Source organism: Balaenoptera borealis (genome assembly GCF_965194805.1).
Source record: "Balaenoptera borealis genome assembly, chromosome: 2".
NCBI lineage: Eukaryota > Metazoa > Chordata > Mammalia > Artiodactyla > Balaenopteridae > Balaenoptera > Balaenoptera borealis.
Window position 1 is genome coordinate 146,987,316 of NC_138867.1, and position 15,858 is coordinate 147,003,173.

Below are 15,858 nucleotides of genomic sequence, written 5' to 3' on the forward strand. Positions count from 1 at the left end.
AAAGGTATAATAGATTGTTGCGAGTATCATTTTCATGATTTCTACTTAGAGCATGCAGAGAAATGGAAAGCATGACCCCCGTTTAAAGAATTTACAGTCTTAATTACAACTACCTACAAAATTAAACTGAACTAGGTATGAAATAGCATTAGAGGATGAATTACTGAATTGTGCTCAAAATAGAAGCCTAACTACAGGTGAATTCATGATAAAACTAGAACTAAAAACAGTAGGTAAGGAGAGGTCTTCAAGATGGCAGAGGAGAAAGACATGGAGATCACCTTCCTCCCCACAAATACATCAGAAATACATCTATGTGTGGAACAACTCCTAGAGAACACCTACTAAATGCTGGCAGAAGACTGCAGACTTCCCAAAAGGGTCTTAGTGCCCCAGCCGGGGGTCAGGACTGTGTCTCTGAGGTGGGAGAGCTAAGATCAGGACACTGGTCCACCAGAGACCTCCAGGCTCCACGTAATATCAAATGGTGAAAGCTCTCCCAGAGATCTCCATCTCAATGCTAAGACCCAGCTCCACTCAAGGACCAGCAAGCTACAGTGCTGGACACCCTATGCCAAACAACTAGCAAGACAGGAACACAACCCCACCCATTAGCAGAGAGGCTGCCTAAAATCATAATAAGGTCACAGACACCCCAAAACACACCACCGGATACGATACTGCCCACCAGAAAGACAAGATCCAGCCTCATCCACCAGAACACAGGCACCAGTCCCCTCCACCAGGAAGCCTACACAACCCACTGAACCTACCTTAGATACTGGGGGCAGACACCAAAAACAACAGGAACTAAGAACCTGCAGCCTGTGAAAAGGAGACCCCAAACACAGTAAGTTAAGCAAAATGAGAAGACAGAGAAACACACAACAGATGAAGGAGCAAGGTAAAAACCCACCAGACCAAACAAATGAAGAGGAAATAGGCAGTCTACCTGAAAAAGAATTCAGAGCAATGATAGTAAAGATGATCCAAAATCTTGGAAATAGAATGCAGGAAATACAAGAAACGTTTAACAAGGACCTAGAAGAACTAAAGAGCAAATAAACAATGATGAACAACACAATACATGAAATTAAAAATTCTCTAGAAGGAATCAATAACAGAATAACTGAGGCAGAAGAACGGATAAGTGATCTGGAAGATAAAATAGGGGAAATAACTACCACAGATCAGAATAAAGAAAAAAGAATGAAAAGAATTGATGACAGTCTCAGAAACCTCTGGGACAACAGTAAACCCACCAATATTCAAAATATAGGGGTCCTAGAAGACGAAGAGAAAAAGAAAGGGACTGAGAAAATATTTGAAGAGATTATAGTTGAAAACTTCCCTAATATGGGAAAGGAAATAGTCAATCAAGTCCAGGAAGCGCAGAGAATCCTATTCAGGAAAAATCCAAGGAGAAACATGCCAAGAAACATTAATCAAACTATCAGAAATTAAATACAAAGAAAAAATATTAAAAGCAGCAAGGGAAAAACAACAAATAACATACAAGGGAATCCCCATGAGGTTAACAGCTGATCTTTCAGCAGAAACTCTGCAAGCTAGAAGGGAGTGGCAGGACATATTTAAAGTGATGAAGGAGAAAAACCTACAACCAACACTACTCTACCCAGCAAGGATCTCATTGAGATTTGACGGAGAAATTAAAACCTTTACAGACAAGCAAAAGCTAAGAGAATTCAGCACCACCAAACCAGCTTTACAACAAATGCTAAAGGAACTTCCCTAGACAGGAAACACAGGAGAAGGAAATATCTACAGTAACAAACCCAAAACAATTAAGAAAATGGTAATAGGAACATACATATCAATAACTACCTTAAATGTAAATGGATTAAATGCTCCAACCAAAAGACGTAGACTGGTTGAATGGATACAAAAACAAGGCCTGTATATATGCTGTCTACAAGAGACCCACTTCAGACCCAGGGACACATACAGGCTGAAAGTGAGGGGATGGAAAAAGACATTCCATGCAAATGGAATTCAAAAGAAAGCTGGAGTAGCAATTCTCATATCAGACAAAATAGACTTTAAAATAAAGACTATTACAAGAGACAAAGAACAACACTACATAATGATCAAGGGATCAATACAAAAAGAAGATATAACAATTGTAAATATTTATGCACACAACATAGGAACACCTCAATACATAAGGCAAAAGCTAACAGCCATAAAAGGGGAAATTGACAGTAACACATTCATAGAAGGGGACTTTAACACCCCACTTTCACCAATGCACACATCATCCAAAATTAAAATAAATAAGAAAACACAAGATTTAAATGATACATTAAACAAGATGGACTTAATTGATATTTATAGGACATTCCATCCAAAAACAACAGAATACACTTTCTTCTCAAGTGCTCGTGGAACATTCTCCAGGATAGATCATATCATGGGTCACAAATCAAGCCTTGGTAAATTTAAGAAAATTGAAATCGTATCAAGTATCTTTTCGACCACAACGCTATGAGACTAGATATCCATTAGAGGAAAAAATCAGTAAATATACAAACACGTAAAAGCTAAACAATACACTACTAAATAACCAAGAGATCACTGAAGAAATCAAAAAACACCTAGAGACAAATGACAATGAAAACTCGACGATCCAAAACCTATGGGATGCAGCAAAAGCAGTCCTAAGAGGGAAGTTTATAGCAATACAAGCCTACCTCAAGAAACAAGAAAAATCGCCAATAAACAATCTAACCTGACACCTAAAGGAACTAGGGAAAGAACAAACAAAATCCAAAGTTAGTAGAAGGGAAGAAATCATAAAGATCAGAGCAGAAATAAATGAAATAGAAACAAAGAAAACAATAGCAAAGATCAATAAAACTAAAAGCTGGTTCTTTGAGAAGACAAACAAAATTGATAAACCGTTAGCCAGACTCATCAAGAAAAGGAGACAGAGGACTCAAATCAATAAAATTAGAAATGAAAAAGGAGAAGTAACAACTGACACTGCAGAAATACAAAGGATCATGAGAGATTACTACAAGCAACTATATTCCAATAAAATGGACAACCTGGAAGAAATGGACAAATTCTTAGAAATGCACAACCTTCTGAGACTGAACCAGGAAGAAATAGAAAATAGAAACAGACGAAACACAAGCACTGAAATTGAGACTGTGATTAAAAATCTTCCAACAAATGGAAGCCCAGGACCAGATGGCTTCACAGGCGAATTCTATCAAACATTTAGAGAAGAGTTAACACCTATCCTTCTCAAACTCTTCGAAAATATAGCAGAATACTCCCAAACTCACTCTACGAGGCCACCGTCACCCTGATACCAAAACCAGACAAAGATGTCACAAAGAAAGAAAACTAGAGGCCAATATCACTGATGAACATAGATGCAAAAATCCTCAACAAAATACTGGCAAACAGAATCCAACAGCACATTAAAACCCCACGATCAAGTGGGGTTTATCCCAGGAATGCAAGCATTCTTCAATATACACAAATCAAGCAATGATACACCATGTTAACAAACTGAAGGATAAAAACCATATGATCATCTCAGTAGATGCAGAAAAAGCTTTTGACAAAATTCATTTATGATAAAAACCCTCCAGAAAGTAGGCGTAGAAGGAACTTACCTCAACATAATAAAGGCCATATATGACAAACCTACAGCCAACGTCGTTCTTAATGGTGAAAAACTGAAACCATTTCCTGTAAGATCAGGAACAAGACAAGGTTGTCCACTCTTACCACTATTATTCAACATAGTTTTGGAAGTTTTAGCCACAGCAATCAGAGAAGAAAAAGAAATAAAAGGAATCAAAATCGGGAAAGAAGAAGTAAAGGTGTCACTGTTTGCAGATGACATAATACTATACATAGAGAATCCTAAAGATGCTACTCGAAAACTACTAGAGCTAATCAATGAATTTAGTAAAGTAGTAGGATACTAAATAAATTCACAGAAATCTCTTGCATTCCTATACACTAATGATGAAAAATCTGAAAGAGAAAATAAGGAAACACTCCCCTTTACCATTGCAGCAAAAAGAATAAAATACCTAGGAATAAACCTACCTAAGGAGACAAAAGACCTGTATGCAGAAAACTATATACTTCTGTATGCAGAAAACTATATAAGACACTGATGAAAGAAATTAAAGATGATACAAACAGATGGAGAGATATACCACGTTCTTGGATCGGAAGAATCAACATTGTGAAAATGACTACACTACCCAAAGCAATCTACATTTTCAGTGCAATCCCTATCAAACTACCAATGGCATTTTTCACAGAGCTAGAACAAAACATTTCACAATTTGTATGGAAACACAAAAGACCCCAAATAGCCAAAACAATCTTGAGAAAGAAAAACGGAGCTGGAGGAATCAGGCTCCCGGACTTCAGACTATACTACAAAGCTACAGTCATCAAGATGGTATGGTACTGGCACAAAACCAGAAATATAGATCAATGGAACCGGATAGAAAGCCCAGAGATAAACCCACACACATATGGTCACCTTATCCTTGATAAAAGAGGAGAGACTATACAATGGAGAAAAGACAGCCTCTTCAGTAAGTGGTGCTGGGAAAACTGGACAGCTACAAGTAAAAGCATGAAATTAGAACACTCCTTAACACCATACACAAAAATAAACTCAAAATGGATTAAAGACCTAAATGTAAGGGCAGACACTATAAAACTCTTAGAGGAAAACATAGGCAGAACACTCTATGACATACATCACAGCAAAATCCTTTTTGACCCCACGTCCTAGAGAAATGGAAATTAAAACAAAAATAAACAAATGGGACCTAATGAAACTTAAAAGCTTTTGCACACCAAAGGAAAACGTAAACAAGATGAAAAGACAACCCTCAGAATGGGAGAAAATATTTGCAAACGAAGCAACTGACAAAGGATTAATCTCCAAAATTTACAAGCAGCTCATGCAGCTCAATATCAAGAAAACAAATAACCCAATCCAAAAATGGGCAGAAGACCTAAAGAGACCTTTCTCCAAAGAAGATATATAGATTGCCAACAAACACATGAAAGGATGCTCAAAATCACTAATCATTAGAGAAATGCAAATCAAAACTACAATGAGATATCACCTCACACCAGTCAGAATGGCCATCATCAAAAAGTCTACAAACAATAAATGCTGGAGAGGGTGTGGAGAAAAGGGAACCCTCTTGCACTGTTGCTGGGAACGTAGATTGATACAGCGACTATGGAGAACAGTATGGAGGTTCCTTAAAAAACTAAAAATAGAACTACCATATGACCCAGCAATCCCACTACTGGCCATATACCCTGAGAAAACCATAATTCAAAAAGAGTCATGTACCACAATGTTCATTGCAGCTCTGTTTACGATAGCCAGGAAATGGAAACAACCTAAGTGTCCATCGACAGAGGAATGGATAAGGAAGATGTGGCACATATATATACAATGGAATATTACTCAGCCATAATAAGAAACGAAATTGAGTTATTTGTAGAGTGGTGGATGGACCTAGAGTCTGTTATACAGAATGAAGTAAGTGGGAAAGAGAAAAACAAATATTGTATGCTAACACATATATATGAATCTAAAGAAAAAAAAAAAAAGTGGTTGTGAAGAACCTAGGGGCAGGACCGGAATAAAGACGCAGACGTACAGAATGGACTTGAGGACATGGGGAGGGGGAAGGGTAAACTGGGACGAAGTGAAAGAGTGGCATGGACATATATACACTACCAAATGTAAAATAGATAGCTAGTGGGAAGCAGCTGCATATCACAGGGAGATCAGCTCGGTGCTTTTTGACCACCTAGAGGGGTGGGATAGGGAGGGTGGGATAGGGAGGTTGGGAGGGAGACGCAAGAGGGAAGAGATATGGGGATATGTGTGTTGGTATGGCTGATTCACTTTATTATAAAGCAGAAACTAACACACCATTGTAAAGTAATTATACCCCAATAAAGATGTTAAAAGAAAGAAAAAGAAATAAATCTGCTTATTCATTGCCAAAAAAAAAAGAAAAACCGCAGGTAACATATATTAAGCACTTGATATACACGCCAGAGACATTTTTGTATAACTTGATTTAATTGATGTGCCTTAATGCCCAGTTACAAGATGTCACCTTAAATTTGCAGTGTCATTGTAAATAGGGTAAAGGAAGAATTCTGAACAATAAAAATGCAGGCAACATGTGACTTGCAAAAATGCAATAGAATTCAGAACAACAAGGAACTTGAAAATAAGAGCTGAACAGACTGCGGGTGGTGGAGGGGTGAATGGGGTGAGAAATTGACTTGCAAGGGAAGGGAAGCAGGCAGGACTTAAGAGTTAGCCCAGAGTTACCGGTACTGAGTTGAATTCTGGGCCCAGGGAGTAGAATTAAGGTGGCTGTGTAGATACGGTGACCCTTTTTTCTCTTGGATTATTTCTTCTTGGCAAAGCTAAAGTAAAGGATGAATACTGACATCATGAATCCCCCAAATTAAATGATTATGTAATGCTTTTTGTTCTGTAAGCAGGGAAGATTTTTGTGTCTTATTTTTAAGAGGCCTCCATCGCTCTGGCTAATAAAACTTAACTGCAACAAGCTATTATTAATAATATAGTATATTTATTTTGGTGAAGACTCAGAATATATCTATTGCCAATAATTTAAAAAAATTTTTTAATCAATTTTTCTGTATTTTACTTTTTCTGTTTCCAGTTTTACTGAGAAATAATTGACATATATCACTGTATAATTTTAAGGCACACAGCATGATGGTTTGATTTACATATATTGTGAAATGATTACCATAATAGGTTAAGCTAACATCCATCTTCTCATGTAGATACAATACAAAGAAAAGAAAAGAAAAAAAAAAAAGGAAAAAAAATTTGGGATGAGAACTCTTAGGATTTACTCTCTTAACTTTCCTATATATCATACAGCTGTGTTCACTATAGTCATCATGTTGTACAGTATATCCCTAGTAACTATTTATCTCATAACTAAAAATTTGTACCTAGTGCCTGGAACGCAGCAGATGCTCAAGAAATAAATGCTGATTGAATGAAATTAATTTTGTGACACTTAGTATCTCACTTAACGTCTTCATGCTTCATCAGTACGATGGATTTAATTTGGCAACACCATTCTGAAGACTGGAACTGCATGGGACTACCCCTTCAGTTCCTTTTCTACTCTAAGGCTTCTGCCTCTATTCATACAGGTCTCTCGCTAGAGCAGCAGGCTCAGGCACCCGAGATCTGGAAACAACATTTCCAATGATACCCTGGACCACTTACATGGCAGATGCCCCATTTTTATGCACGAGAATGGAATTTAGTGAGTAGTATCTAGTAGCTAAGACTAAGCATTTTACATACTGACTTTTCAGTTTCCCATTAGTCCTCTGGGATCAGCACAGATCTCGTGCTCAGAAGATAAGGCACGGAGAGGTTAAGAAACTTAACACAAGTTCACCCAGTGAATAGGTGGCAGAGCAGGAACTGTAATCAGGTCTCTTTCAGTGTGCCATGCTAAGGCACAGCCAGAGCTCCGAACCCCTACAGCACTCTACAACTCATAAAAGAAGACGGTCTCAGTGCATGGTAGGGGCAGTCACTTGGAGGCTTGCAAAATTTCCTTAATGAGGGGGTAGATAAGAGTGTCTTGATTTAAATACATCACTAAAGATGAGTGCTAATGTAAGGTCCTGTTACTACAACACTTGCAAGTAAGTAAACATCTGTGGTTTGAATGTTCATCAGCCCCACTAGCAAAAATTCTATTTCAGGAACCACCACTTCCCCACTCTCAGTTTCTGTGCTTCAGGTGTGGCTGTAGCCAATCAGAGCAATCCTGACACAGTGCTTGTTTCAGTGATGGATACATGCCCATTTCAGAACCAACGGCATGTCATGAGCCTTCAGATAGGCATACCAGAGTAAAGACTCTCAAACGTTTTCCACTGGATTTGTACCTAGAAGTATGTGGCCCTGAATCTACTGAATCTGTTGAGATGCTTCAACTGCAAGAGGAGATCCTAACTTGAAAAGGAGCAAACATAAGGAGACATGGAGAATCCATGACCTGATGACACTGCGTCTGTATCTGGACATGCCTGACTTGCTGATGCTAAGCAAGATAATACATGTCTCTCTTATTTTTTTTTTTTTTTTTTTTTTGGCTTAAGCCATCGTGAGCTGAGTTTTCTATTACTTGAGACTCGAAGAATCTTAACTGAGACACAATTCGTCTTGTTTATGGGTCTCAACAACCCTATAACATAGGCAGGGCAGGAAAGACATTAGAGACATATTCCACCTATAATAAGAATTTTTCACAACTCCAACTGAAATTAAGGAACTCTGTTAGAGTAATACAATCTTCAGTATGCAGAACAGTGTTGGGTTTCAATCCTTCTGGCTGGGACCAAAAGCATCTGGCAGCTGCTGGGTTTGGTGGCTAGCTGGTTAACTGGCTGCATTTTCCTTTTTCCCCCTTGTCTTGTTTACTACTCTTTTCCCTTCAAAGGATGTGAACTGTGTTGGGAGCAAAGGTCAAGGGTAAAAGCTTTGTATATGTGTTTGAACAGGCTCTTTTATATGTACCTCAGGTGGTAAAAGGGGAGAGCCTTTTTAATTTATTATGTTGAGCTTGTAATAGTAAATTATCTGTAGAGTTTATTTACTTTTAATCACCTTTATTGTTTAAATAAAATAAAAGTAACTTTTAAATTATGCATGTGAAATTGAACAACTATTATCTTTCCTTTTTTCCCCTTTGAAATATTTGTTTTTGGAAGGTGGTTGCTGGCGTGAGGGTTTTTTTTGAAGGACGTACCTACTGCGCCACTGCAGAAGAGGCTGTATTTCCATTTTACAGGTCAGGAAACAGAAGTTCAGAAAAATGAAGTGAGTTAATTAAGATCTTACTACTTGTAAGTAATAAAACAGTGTAATAGCTCCTGTCTGTTGATGATTATTTCAATTCAATAAGATTCCATGCTGCCTTCAGCATCTCCTAAAATTAGCCAAGGAAGCCTGACTCAGGTAGTGGTTTGGTGGGGGGAGAGCCTATTTTAGTGGCTCCCAGACTTTAAGGTGCGTCAGAGTTCCCTGGGAAGCCTTGTTAAAACACAGATCTCTGGGCCCCCTCCCAGAATTCCTCAGTTAGTAAGTCTGGGAGGCTCAGTAATCTGAATTTCTAAAAAGTTCCCAGGTGATCCTGGGCTAGGGTTCACATTTGGAAAACTACTGGTCTGTGGTACAGTAGCAGAAGGACGTGACTAAATAAAGCAGCAGCAGAGGCCTTGAGGAACAATGAAAAAGCTGAAGTTCTAAGCATTGTCCACACCATCAAGCTGAAAAGCAGTTTTCATAGAGAGAGAACACATGTAACTTCCATTTATTATTTACTAGAGACAGGCATTGTGTTAAAGTCTTTACACAACTATAATATTTAATCTTTTAAAAATATTTTTTAATTTTAATTTTTTCTACAATTTTGAAAGGTTACTTTCCATGTATAGTTATTCCAAAATATTAGCTATATTCCCTGTGTTGTATACATCCTTGAGCCTATCTTATACCCAGTACTTCGTACCTTCCACTCCCCCATCCCTATGTTGCCCCCCACCCCACCCCGGTAATCACTAGTTTGTTCTCTGTATCTGTGAGTCTGCTTCTTTTTTGGTATATTCAACAGTTTGTTGTATTTTTAATATTCCACATATAAGTGATAACATACAGTATTTGTCTTTCTCTGTCTGACTTATTTCACTTAGCATAATGCCCTCCAAGTCCATCCATGTTGCTGCAAATGGCAAAATTTCATTCTTTTTTATGGCTGAGTAGTATTCCATTGTGTGTATACACCACATCTTCTTTATCCATTCATCTGTTGATGGACACTTAGGTTGTTTCCATATCTTGGCTATTGTAAATAATGCTGCTGTGAACACTGGGGTGGCATATATCTTTTCAAATTAGAGTTTTTTGGGGTTTTTTTTTTCGGATATATATATATCCAGGAGTGGAATTGCTAGGTTGTAATATTTAATCTTGACAATAACATATGAGGAAGTTATTATTATTAATAGTCTTATTTTAAAAATAAGGAGATTGAGAATTAAGGATAGTTAGTGATTTGCCCAGAGCTGCGGTTAATAAGTAGTACAGCTGGCACTTAATCTGTTTGTTCCAAGGTTCCTACTCCTGAGGATAAAACTATACAATTGCATATCTTGACACTTTCTTCAATTATAAGTTCTTTCTTGGAATGCCTTCTCAGTATCAGGCTGTACTTAGGTGATGAAATTTCAGAAAATGGAAGGAATAGCAACTGTCACATGAATTTAGCTAATCTTTTTTAAAACATAAGCCTCCATCCCACCTTTTCCAGACTTGCCCAAGTGGCCTTCCTAATTGCCTTTCTCTTCACTTGTCTTGTAGAGACACAGGAGAAACCACTAAACCGTCCCTTTTTTTGGTAAGAACATTTAACAAGAGATGGTTCCTCTTTAACTTATCAGAAAGAGCATGGAGCAATCTCTACTGCCCTGGAAAACATAACAAAATATACTGATCAATATTTTTTGTCTTGTAATTTTCACCTATTTAAACACCCATGAGATTATTGTTGACAGTAATTAAAATGAGAGAGAAGGAAACCAAAAATACATGAAGGGAAACAGATGAAAGGGAGAGACTAATGAATAAATTGTCATTCTCTGCAGATAAATTGCCTTTGCAAGAAGCTTGCTGCAGGCCTTGCTTTTGTCCAAGGGTCTACACTACTTGCTTTCTACAGTTGACTTTTAACTCACAAGTGTCCATTCCTGACAAGGGTTTTCGGAGAGGTCCTACTAAGCAGGCCAATGCCAATAAAAAAAAGTCCTCTGTTCCCCATTCAACAATCTGCTGTTGAAATTATGCTTTACCTGGAATTATTGTGCTTATCAATCAAGAATGAGATGCTGAAATTTTGGGAAACAGGCTGATTTATTTGCACCAGCATTCTGGACCTTCCACAAATGATCCTCTGTGAACGAGGGCAGTTTTCACATAGATTGTTCAGCTGTTCTGTTAGGTAGAGGGATGGACTTCTTTTCCAGACTGACCCATGCACTGATGGTTCTAACAGTGGCAAGTTCATGCTAAACATTTGGATGAAGAGGTTTTCTTTTCCTTCTTCCCATTCCCATCCCAACATCTTTCTCCAAAAAGAAAAGAAACACATTCGGTTAACTGAGTTCCACTTTGCTTAAAAGATACTGCATTAAACAATGAAGAGTGGACCTTATTTTATATAATAAATAGCTAATTCCAGGACTGATTTCAGGTTTGCTGCTTCTTTTCCTGAAACTTTTTCAGTGATAGGTATATGTTCTGGAGAGATGTCCTTGTCCTATTGTCTTACATAGAGAAACAAATCGCATCCGTCAGTGACCCAGCAGCATCACACGCTTATTTGGGAAGGGACAACAGGGCTATTTTAAATCCTAGTTCACCACTCATATCATCCAGAGAAGAGTGAGAAATTGCAAAAAAAATCCAAGAAATCCTAACTCTGCAATTTTCAATTACTGTGACTAGTGTGTGGGTAGGAGACCTTGTTTTATTGTCCATGAAGTGACATTGTGCCCTGAGTAACTTTAAATGTTAAGGCAATGAACTGTTAACCATCTGGGAATATCCAGAACACTCTTTCCAAGAGAAAAACACTCTGAAACTACCTAGCATGTACTCAGCGTTCTAAGAGGTGAAAGCAAGTTTTACCCAAGTAGAATATGAAATGGAGATCCAAGAGAAGGCCAACATCTTTGACAATTTCAAATCCCTCTACCGAAGTAAATGGAGAAATAGTAACCAGATATGGAGTTTAGAAGTGGAATATAAATAATAGGAGAATATTGCTGAAATACCAGGTAGTTGCAGGAGGATGGCCATTTTTCATAAAAGCTAGTAGAAAAATAAAAGGGCTGAGGTTATTTTTACCCTGTCTTTTTTTTTGCTTCTGTGAGGCTATTGTAAATGTTTGAAATCTCACAACCATATTATGAGTTAGTATTATCAGCATTTTGTAAATAACCCTTCCCACCAAAATCCCAAAGTTCTTGGGTAGTTAAGTGGTAAAACAATAATTTAAATTTATGTTTGCAGATTCAAACCTTGTACTTTTTCTACTAAGTATTTTCACTATGGGGTAAAATACTTATGAAGTGGACACTGGTGGCTTTAAGATATGAGCGACTTAATTGTTGTTTTGATTTTCAATTTTTAAATTCTCATGGGTAAATCATGTGAATACATATCTTGAGGTTATCTTAGTGGACTGATTCCTTGTTAAGGAATCACATTAATGCATTTGTTGTTTATGGATCAGTCACTTGTGTGGCTCTATCGTTGTCATAAGGTGGAAAGATTCTGCTTCAGTCATACACCAAAATAATCCATCTGGACAAGTGGATAAATCAAGTGAGTTTGGTGAGGTTTTAAGTTCTTGTTTCAAGTGACAGTGAAGCTTTTAGAGGAAGTAAGAGGTAGACCTCAGGAGCAGAAAGAGGAAGGCTCTTCTCTCCAAAGGACCCCAGAAGAGAAGGCTTTCATAAAAGTTATGACTAATACAGGGTCAGTAGTAAAAAGACACTCAACAAGCCTGGCCTGTCCAGTGGACTGAGGCTGCTCATGTGGGTCTGATAAGTAAAGGCTGAGGTAAAGGCTGAGAGGTAAAGGCTTTTTGGTCCCCTCATATGGGTCCCTGCCCCTTCCAACACTCACAGCAGAGTGGAAAAAACACCAACTCTAGAGATGAGAGCCAGTTCTAATCCTGGCGGATTCTGGGCCTCGGTGTTCTTCTTCTAGAAAGTCTATGTGAATTTAGGGAAGTTTTTGCTAACTCCTTCCGCCAGGGTCAGTCCTCTTGATACAATCTTGCTGAATCCTTGTTTCCCTCATGATGGCAAACGTGTATCCTGTTGCTTACGTGTCCCTAATGCTGACCACTACAGTTGATACAAAATAAGTACTCAGAATAAAACTTGCTAAATTGAATTACTGAGAGGGTTAGACTAAGTCCAGGATCACACATTCAAATCCGGCTAAGGCGGGCTTCTCTGGTGGCGCAGGGGTTAAGAATCCGCCTGCCAATGCAGGGGACATGGGTTCGAGCCCTGGCCTGGGAGAATCCCACATGCCGCGGAGCAACTAAGCCCATGCACCACAACTACTGAGCCTGCATTCTAGAGCCCGCGAGCCACAACTACTGAAGCCCGTGCGCCTAGAGCCCATGCTCTGCAACAAGAGAAGCCACCGCAATGAGAAGCCTGCGCACCGCAATGAAGAGTAACCCCCGCTCGCCGCAACTAGAGAAAACCCGCGTAGCAGCAATGAAGACCCAACACAGCCAAAAATAAATAAATCAATAAAGAAAAAGAAAAATAAAAAAGGAAAAAATATATCCGGCCAAGGATATCATATAAAAGCATGAAGTAGGTGTAATGAAGAATAGGAAGAGATTGGTCCTGTAGTTAACTAGACTATAAAAATACAGGCCTGCCTGGAAGTCATTTAAATTCAAATTTTTAAAGATCATTGCAACGGTCAAAATCACAACTAAGGGTTCAGACCGCAGGCTGCTGCATCAAATTCCTTTCAGATTTAATTTATTAAAAGTTTGCCTTTCAGTTCCATTTAATCTATAATTACCAACTGCTTCAACTGCTTTTTAAAAAACTATATGGCATAAAATAGGAATAATGAATAAGGAAAATTCTCCTAGCAAAAAGCCTCAGTCCTGCATTTCCCTTGCAAACTGCGATCTTGATACAGGGCTAGTGTGCTTTCTAACCGTGTGAGGCCTTGCTACGGCAAATTCTGCAGTACTTCTTTGTGCTGGAACTTACGTAGTGTTCCTCATTTTTGTGGCTTAATCTCTTCCATTGCTGTTATTCTCACAAAATCAAATTCATTTCTCTTGAAAAATTATTACTTTCTAGTTATGTGTTAATTTGTGTGGAATTCATTGAGAATGACACATAAATCGTACATTACTGATTTTCAACATAACAGTTGGATGAATAGAAGGATAAATGCTAAATTTGGGGGAAAGGCGAGTACATCTGTTTCTCTTCTTTTTTTTTAAAGCATCTGCTGGGGAGGCCACTTTATTATTATTTTTGGCTGCGCCGCCTGGCTTGCAGGATCTTAGTTCCCTGCCAGGGATTGAACCCAGGCCCACGGCAGTGAAAGCCCCGAGTCTTAACTACTGGACCACCAGGGAATTCCCGAGAACATCTGAAATGTTACATTTAATAATAATAAAGCACAATTAATAAAATATATGATGAATTGAATACTTTTAGAAGGTTGGTAGAATTCTTTTTGGGTTCCACTTCTCAATTTAACCAAGTACAAGCTACTACTTTCAAATAAAGTTGAAAGCCAGGAGTCACTGTAATTGTATGGAAAAAAAAAAGATTGAGATCATATTGAAATCCCCGGAAGGAGGAAAAAGTGAAGGCAACTATATTAACAATCTATCATTTTAATGGACATTTCTTTCTTCCAAAGGAGGGACTCACTGGAAACTATTACAGATCCTCAGGAAGTGTGGAATGGAACCAGGTTTTACAATGAACTCACCTAGGCCCAAAGTCCTCTTCTGACACTTTTCAGAAATAGATGTGAGAATCTGTATACTCAATTCTGATAACTCAAAGAAGTTTTAACACCCGGGAGCTTGTATCCTGAGAGGTAAAGGCTTGTTCTAGTTCAATTTTCATCTGAATTATTGACTTAAGTCCCAAGCTGGAGAGAGACGATTGAGCTAATCTTTTCATTAGCCGGTTCATACAACTCAAAGCATTATGTGTGATGACTTGCTAGAGATTTTTATACATACCCTGTAACTAATAATTCCTCATTTCCCAATCCATTTTTAAATAATACCATAGAGGACATTTGTTTTGGTGTCTTTCCGCAAGGCTGGAAACATTCCAGTCAAGTGTTTCCACTGCACAGGGGGAGGGGGAGGGGAATTACGGGTAAACGTCAGCAGAAGCAGAGCTACGTATTCCTGGGGCTTACGCATATCGTCAAGGGTGATGACAGTGCACGTCACTAAGAGGGAAAGGGGTGCCTTTCCACTCACACACCCCTCCTTTTCATAACCTTCTAAAACCCAGGACAGTGAGTCATCAATGTGGTAGTTGATCAGGTCAAATGTCATGACTTAATGGCAGGTCATGACTGACTTAAAGGTTGTGATCCAACTCATCCCAGGTCATTGGGAGACTCATGGTTTCCTCTTATCCCTGGGTTTTGAAACTGACCCCAACCTTGCCCCATGAGCTAATGAGGATGGGTTTGGACCTACAAAACCTCCCACTGCTTCAGTTCTGGGCCAGAGGGAAATGACAATCTGCTTCTAGCTTTCAGCTAGGAAGCAAAGAAGTCAAGGTTTGGTTTCTGTCCTCCTTAGACAAGGTGCTAATGTTTTAATGCATCTAAGAGTCTGATAGTTCCTTCCCCCCAGAAGATATTGACTCAAAAAGAGAATTATCCTACAGAATTCAAAAAACCCCATCTAGGGTATAATCAGTTCCACTCACATGTATCAGAGATACCCCCTTCCACAGAATCTTACCCACTGCCTCTTATTGTTTTTTATTTAATTTGCCTAAGAACAGAAAGCTGACTTAATGCAGACCATATGGGCAGGATTCCTAGGAACAGGTAACAAAAGGGTAACAGAAAGAAGCAGCACATTCAACACTACAGAGATGCAGGAACACAGCCAGTGACCTTTGCTTCTACGGATTTACAATTTCGTTTGGCTCTTG

The 15,858-nt window shown here is 38.6% G+C and overlaps 1 protein-coding gene and 1 long non-coding RNA gene across 7 annotated transcripts in view; one reads left to right on the forward strand and one right to left on the reverse strand.

The window, feature by feature from the left end:
- Positions 1-15,858, forward strand: part of LOC309622730 — a 400,144-nt gene that overhangs the window by 83,805 nt on the left and 300,481 nt on the right. The gene's annotated exons all lie outside the window — the stretch shown is intronic.
- GABRB2 (gamma-aminobutyric acid type A receptor subunit beta2) overlaps positions 1-15,858 on the reverse strand; it is a 297,652-nt gene that overhangs the window by 6,195 nt on the left and 275,599 nt on the right. The window lies entirely within an intron of this gene.